General features: G+C 40.3%; 1 pseudogene; it reads right to left on the bottom strand.

Moving 5' to 3' along the window:
- Window positions 1-1,144: 1,144 nt before the first annotated feature.
- On the bottom strand, window positions 1,145-7,003 carry LOC122126053 (annotated as a pseudogene).
- Window positions 7,004-7,604: the final 601 nt, after the last annotated feature.

The raw sequence follows: 7,604 nt of genomic DNA, 5'->3' as shown, positions 1-7,604 counted from the left end.
ATGATGACCTTAGTTGAGAAAAGGGTCTTTGTAGATGTAACTAATTAAGAATCTCCAGATCAGACCTTTTTTGATTTAACCCTAAATTCAATGCCAAGTGTCCTTTTGAGGACAGAAGATTTGAGAAGTAAAGATACATATATTAGCCAGGCACCCATGGCTCATGCCTGCAATCTAGCTACTCAGGAGGCTAAGATCTGAGGATCCTGGTTCAAAGCCAGCCCGGGCAGGAAAGTCTGTGAGACTCTTATCTTCAATAAAACCACTCAGAAAACCTGAAGTGGCACTGTGGCTCAAGTGGTAGAGCACTATCCCTGAGCTGAAGAGCTGAGGGACAGCACCCAAACCCAGAGTTCAAGCCCTACAACCGACAAAAAAAAAAAAAAGACAAGGTCAGAGACAACAATGATGTAACTCCCAGGCAAGGAACACCTGATGTCATCAGAAGCTGAAAGTAGACAGGAAAGGTTCTCCCTGGAGTCTCCAGAGAGAACACAATTCCTCTGATACCTACATTTTCAAACTTCTGGGCCCTAGAATTGTAAACTCAGTTACTACTGGTTTAAGCCACCAAGTTTGTGGCCATTTGTGTGGAAGCCATAGGAAGTGAATAAAACTTTCCTAGAATTCTAAATCCACCACCCTATAGACATAATGGATATTTATCCTATAGTTAGAAGACATCTAGTATAACAGGGCACTTTTCTGGGCTTCTCTTCATCATAGAACTGCCACATCTTTCCCTTTTTCCATCCCCATCACCAGTGTTTTCTCAGCAAGGAGAAAATCACTATATCCTTCCTTTTATTTCATACTGCCACTCTGCTGCCATGATGACTTTTTCCAAGTGGACTTAAGTTCAAAAACATTCAAAGAAGTCAGCCCCTTGTGGTAGAGTATATAAAATACTGAGCATGGAGGATGGACATAGAGAACCAGTCTTACATCCTTAAGAAAAAAAGTTAATTCTAGGGAACAATGTAAGCAAATGAGTCAGGATGTATTTCTGACACTATTGGAAAGAAAAGGAACGATGTCCTTATGACCATAGGGTGCCTAACAGATTTTTTTTTTAGACATAATGCAAGTTTTATTGGGGAACATGACTAACGTGGGGGTGAGTGATAGATCTCACTGGGTGCCTTCATGAGTGCAGGGCTCACCACTTATCAAAAGGACCACGATTCTGGAAGTGTTTGACTCCACAGCTATCAGGGATGAGGTGCTTCTCAGCTACCATGTCTTCAAACTGATCCGCATTAAACTTGGTAAAGCCCTACTTCTTGGAGATGTGGATCTTCTGACGACCAGGAAACTTGAACCTGGCCCTGTGTAAGGCCTCAGTCCCATGTTCTTTATTCTGCAGGTTGGTGCGGAGGGACATGATTACCTGGCCAATGTGAACCCTGGCCACAGTGCCCTAGGGTTTCCTAAAGTTACCCTGCATACCTGTCAGGAGCCTGTCAGCCCAACGCAGGACAACATCTTGTTGATGCAAATGACGTGGAAAGGATGCAATTGCACTCGAATATGAAAGCCATTTTTGCTACAACTTTTTACCATGTACTTGTTGGCACAAATATAGGCAGTCTCCAGGGCTTCAGAAGAGAGCTGCTCATATTCATCTGACACCATGAGCCCACAAAATGGGAACTCATCCACTTTTGCCTTCTTCCATCCCAGTTCAAAGATGTAGATCTTGGCATCAGGGACACCTCAACAAAAGCAAGACTTTGGATATGGCTTGTTCTTACAATACTGGTAACACCAGGTTGGGGGCAGGGGGAGCAACCCATGGCGACACCAGAGTCTTCAGTGGCATGCAGGAGGAAAAGAGCAACAGACTGTTTTAATGTAAGAGCCTCTATACAAAATAAAGGAACATAGGAAAGAAAGGCAAGTACACACAGTCAACTTTCAGACTGTGTATACTGGGGTAAGCTAGCTGTGATGGGTTTTGTTCTCCTGCCTTGAGCTGATGAATGGTCCAAAACATACAGTAAACTTAAGCCAATTTACCTAATACTCATTATGTCAATATGAACTTGTTACGAGACCTTTCTCAACAAATGCAAATGTAAGGTCTGGCATGGGGGTGGTGAGTTGTGCACAACCTCCTAGTCCATGGAAAAGATAGAGAAGTATGACTCATGTTTCCTCTGGCTTAGCTCATGCTTTTCTCTCTGTCAACCAAACTGCACATCAGAATCCTATCAATCCAACATCTGTTTCTGGAAACCTTTTATTTGGTGCTTCTTTTTCAAGTCCTCCCACACACACCCCTACCCTGACCTGCTTCCTAGCCTCCACAGTACTTTACTTCATCTCTCATATAGTGCTTAACATGTTTCTTCTTCTGTTAATATTATCTTGCTTTGATTTCTCCCCTTCTTGGGGGAAGACTCTCATCTATTCAAGTCGGTTTTCAGCTCAACATCTAGCCCTGAGCAGTCACTCCATAAACACTTCTAGAACAAATGAAGGAGTGAAACATGATGTGTTACATAGCTAAAACACCTGATTTTAAGACTTTTCCATAGCAATAGAATAATTCATTTTAGGTCAATCAGCCCCTTGCAGTGCCCTTTCTGAGGGAACACAACGTAGACCTAGACCCCAAAGCAGGCTGCTCTTTCTTTTTTTTGGGGGGGGGGGGGGGTACGGTTATGGGGCCTGAACTGTGGGCCTCAGCTCAAGGCTAGCGTTTTACTACTTGAGCCACAGCGACACTTCCGGCTTTTTTCTTTTTGCTTATATGGTGCTGAGGAATCGAACCCAGGGCCTCAGGCATGCAAGGCAAGCGCTCTACCACTGAGCCACCTTCCCAGCCCCGCAGGCTGTTCTTTCTTTTTTTTTTTTTTTTTTTCCAGGTCTGAGGATGGAACCCAGGGCCTTGCGCGTGCCGGGCGGGCACCCTTCCGCTGAGCTAAACCCCCAGCCACGCAGGCTGTTCTTTCTAGGGCACAGAAAATGACAGCTAAAATGCAGTATTTACTGTATTGGAGGCATTGTCTTACTTTGTCATCTGACTTAATCCTCACAACCACCTCACAATAGACAAAATTATTATCTCCATTTTGTAGATGAGAAAGCAGAGGTATCGAAAAGTTAAGTTCAGTGACACCCAGGTAAGAAATATTCAGACAAGACTCAAAACCAGATAGTGTGCCTCTAAAACCCACAATACTTTTCCATCTCCAGCTGCAGTATTTGCAAACCCTCAAACATGGTAACTACTTGTATTGATCAGAATCATTTTGTTGTGAAACCAATTTAAATTAGCTATAGGGAAAACAAGAGTTCACTGGTTTGTGTAATGGAAAAGTCCAAAATAGAGGGTCCTTCAGATACACCTGAGAGTCACAGCCAATTTCATTAGGACTGAATGTCTCTTCTCTCCATTTCTTAGCTATTCCATCCTTCCAGTTGGTTCATTCTCTAACAACTTTTTCACATAGTGATTCTCAAAAACTCCAGGCTTACAGTCACAGCTGTAACTATAGAGAGAAAGAGTACATATCTCTCCAGACAAGTGTGGCAGAAGTCACAAAATTTAGTTTTGGATCACTTGCCCCTCTTTGAACCAACTGCTGTGATGTAAAGAATGAATGTTATTTGCTTATCTCTGAGACCAGGAATCCAGGGTTGCCCCCTTTAAAATAAGATTAGAGATGAGATGGCTTGCTAATGGAAAATCAAGGTCCTATTACTAGGACAAGAATGGATTCTGGGCATGGAAAATATCCACTCATCATTAATATTTTCAACATTCTCATTTTCTAGTCAGATGGAGTTCCCTGGCCTATTGCCCCTCAATAGTAGGTTCCTCCAGCCTGTGCCCACAGCCAGACTGTCTTATAGACTACTCTAAGCTCTAAGAAAGCATGAGCCCTATATTTCCTCACAGCTACTGCAAAGCACAAATTAGTCGCTCTGTGGGACCCTTCGGAGGCATATCAGAGACCAGCTGTGCAAGGACCTGTCACCTTCTTGTCAGCGAAAGTTTTCTGTCCAAAGAACTTTCGTCATCACTTCTTTCTCAAGTAGCTGGATGTCACTTGAAGAGACAGCTGAAGTCACTCACAATGGTTGGTCTCAAATCAGCGCTCACTGGCCTTGTCAGTAAAAGCCTCACCCTGCAGCGAAAACTGTCACTGATCATGTTTAGATATGTACGCGGAGGTATTAGATTAGAAGAGAGAATGCACGAGATGGGAGTGTAAAAGAGGCCAAGTTCCAAAGGAAATCTTAATGGGAAGCAGTGAAGGCTTAAGGTTGGAAGCAGTGGGAAGCATCTTTTCCCAAAACCCAATTTATACTTCCCAACAAAACCCAGAAAGACGAGAGAGAGAGCATGAGAGAGAGAATCCAACAGCCTGTGTGCATGTACACATACACATGTGTGTGCAAATACAACCTACCTCATATAGAGGACAAATAGACCTTTTACTAGCACACTTTGGATAAAGTGAATAGCAACTGATCTCTTATTAAGGTTTAGAGATTTATGAAGATTATTATAAAGAAATCACTTTCAAAACAATGGCAAGTAAGGACAGAAACAAATATTCACTCAAAATAACTCAATTTTTAGAGATTAAAATGAGAAAAACACAAACATCAATTGAATCACACTTTTTGGTCTTTCTTTCCATTTACACTTCATTTGGGAAGAGATTTCTTGATCTCAGCACTGAAACTCTTGGCTGCCCAATTCATTGCTTGAGTGGGGGTGGACTAACTTATGTGATAAGATGTGGATGAGAATCCATGGCTTCTACCTCATAGATACCAAGAATCACTCCCCAATCTTCTTGAGACCAAATTAACCCCAATAGAGAACCTCTCATTTAAGGATTCTATTAAACACTACATTTAGTATTACTACATTATGACTGATTATTAATTACAATATTCACTGGGTAGGGATAAATATTAGGATTCAACTTTTGATACCTGTAGTTTGGATGCCTATTATTTTAATCAATGCCAACAAGTAACAAGTAAAGGACTGATTACACTTACAATAATTATGTGGACGATGAGCATTTCTGCACTGTTGTGCCTAAAGTTTACTACAGGATGCATAGAAGACTGGTTTCCTTTCAAAGCAATGACTGTGATTGAATTCAGAAATACTAAGGGGCTGTAGACATGGCTCAAGTGGTACAGCACATCTGATTAGTAAGCATAAGGCCCTGAGGTCACACTCCAATAATACACACCCCTTCCAGATATAATGAAACACAAGTGCTAAGGTCTGCATGATTTGGGGCTTGACTTTCTAGTCTGTATTTAAGTTTTTGCTGTTATAAAATGGAGAGTGTTATTATTTATGACTTAAGGAAGCTATGAATATTTCATAAAAGGTGACTATATCCATAAAGATAATTACATAACATATTATATATTCAGTGAATGTTGGTTTACCTAAGAACATACTTCTTTCTGATAGTGTCTTGATCTATTACTAGAAACAAGTTTAGCTGGATGTTGTGATATGAATCTGTAATGCCAGCACTTGGGAGACAAGAAGAAGGAGAATCGGGAATTCAAGGCTAGTGTGGGTTACATAATGAGACACTCTCTCCAAAACAAAACAAAAAAGTCTAGGTTTCTTCTGTGGTAGTGATTAGTAAAGTTCAGTAGAAGGTAATGATAACACTGCTTTGCCTGTATTGCTTTCTGTGTTTCATAGACTTAAATTGCCTTTCTATTTTCCACCATCTATTAGTTTTTATTATGTCTTCTATTTTATTTGTAGTGTCCCAAGAGTCTAGGAAGGTCTTTCTCCCAAAAATATCTCTTTTGGAAACTTCCAACCTTCTTTTGTAATCTAAACAAATGGTGTGATAGAAGCATAGCCTTCCTGCATACTAGAACTTTTCTTTACTCTTCTAAGTGAGATGCACTATTTCTGGTTTCCTTGACTTCTCAGTCTTATTTGTGTGCATTCTGTATTATTAAAAAATAAAATTCTAATGTACATAAAGCTGCAAACAATGGCATGGATGAGGTCATGTCCATAATTTACTACTTTAGCATTCCTGACTGGGGAACACATACCTCCACACTTTGGTCAAACTATAAAGGCAGGAAAAATGTATGAATTTTTTCAAAACTACATTGCCAATTTTCTCCTTTTAAAAAATGTATTTTGTATAATATAAAATATAATTTAACATTTTCTGACTCTTTCAAATCATATATGAGTTCAAATAGATTCAGAGCACAGAGTATCATAAAATCTTTCATGTAACTCTTGGCAGGAGGAGTAAGACCCCTGTCAAACCCTTGGTAGAAGTCATTAAAAAAAATAAGAAAAAGCAGAAGAATTAACAGTCTGCACACACAGCCCAGGTGATATCAGAGCACAGCAATTGGTAGTGCTGGTCATTCTCAATCGGCACGCTTTCCCTTAGGATGTCATCTAATCTGAGGCCTTTGAAGGCCATCTATATACTAGACACTCCCAGACTTTTATTTCTAGCTAAGCCTTCTCTCCTAATACTCACTCAACATTGCCTTACTTAACAGTTCTACTTGGACTCCTAATTAGTTAACTCAGATACAAGGTCCCTCAAAGCCACTCACAATCGTAACCCCATTCATAACCCTGTCCATCTCAGTTGATGGCTGTCCTGTCCTACCAGCTGTTCAAGTCAAATGCTTTGGAGTCACTGTTGATTTTTCTCTTTCTCTAAAGCCTTGTTGTTCTATCTAGCAGCAGACTTGACTGGCTAGGCTTTCAAAATAGACCCAGAATATGACTACAACCACTATATCCACTGCTTGCCACCCTGAATCTAGCTACAATTTATTGCATAACTTCTACCTTTTTACCTCCACAGAATCACCTCACTACAACATCCTGAATGGTCCTATTGAAACCTAATTTCCATCAAATCATTCCTCTATTCAAAATACTAATTGTTCCACCCTCCATACTTCATTCAGAGCAAAATACATAATATTTGGAAGGTCTTACTTGACCTGGATTCATTGTTAAGCTCCTGGACATTATCTCCTACTATCTCTCTCCATTATTTCTCCAATTTAGCCATCAGCCTCCTTGTCACACTTTGGACACACTGATATACCCTAACTTAAGGCCAGGTAAGTTTCATCTAGAATGCTCCTTCCTTTAGAGATTACAGAGATGCCCCAACCTATTGTGTATCTGCTCACCTTTGAAGAATAACCTAGCCACAATGTTTAAAACTGTATCACTCTCCAAATCTGAACTCCTTTGCTCTACTTTTTCTATTCCCACAGTATTAAGTACTTATTTAATTGTGTTTGTTCTGTGTGTCTCTCCCGTAGCATGCAAGCTTTATGAGGGAAGTTGTCTTTGTTTATAGACATATACCAAACATTTAGAACAGTGTCTGCTAATGCTCAGTGACTAGATGTTAATAAGTACACTCAATGAGTCTACTTTTAAGATTCTTTCTATAAGTGTTCTATCACCTAAGATGGGTTTATTTGCAATTGTCCAGATAGAAGAAAAGGAAGTCAAGGCAATGAGGGTTCCAAATGAAGTTGAAGTTGCTGCCCATAGTGTGAAAAGTGAGTTGTAACATCCACATGCACAGTGTCCTATA

The sequence above is a fragment of the Dipodomys spectabilis genome, unplaced genomic scaffold (genome assembly GCF_019054845.1).
Source record: "Dipodomys spectabilis isolate Male_0828 unplaced genomic scaffold, ASM1905484v1 ptg000273l, whole genome shotgun sequence".
In the NCBI taxonomy this organism is placed as follows: Eukaryota; Metazoa; Chordata; class Mammalia; order Rodentia; family Heteromyidae; genus Dipodomys; species Dipodomys spectabilis.
Note: the sequence above shows the minus strand (reverse complement) of the source record. Positions and strands in the feature narration are given on the sequence as shown.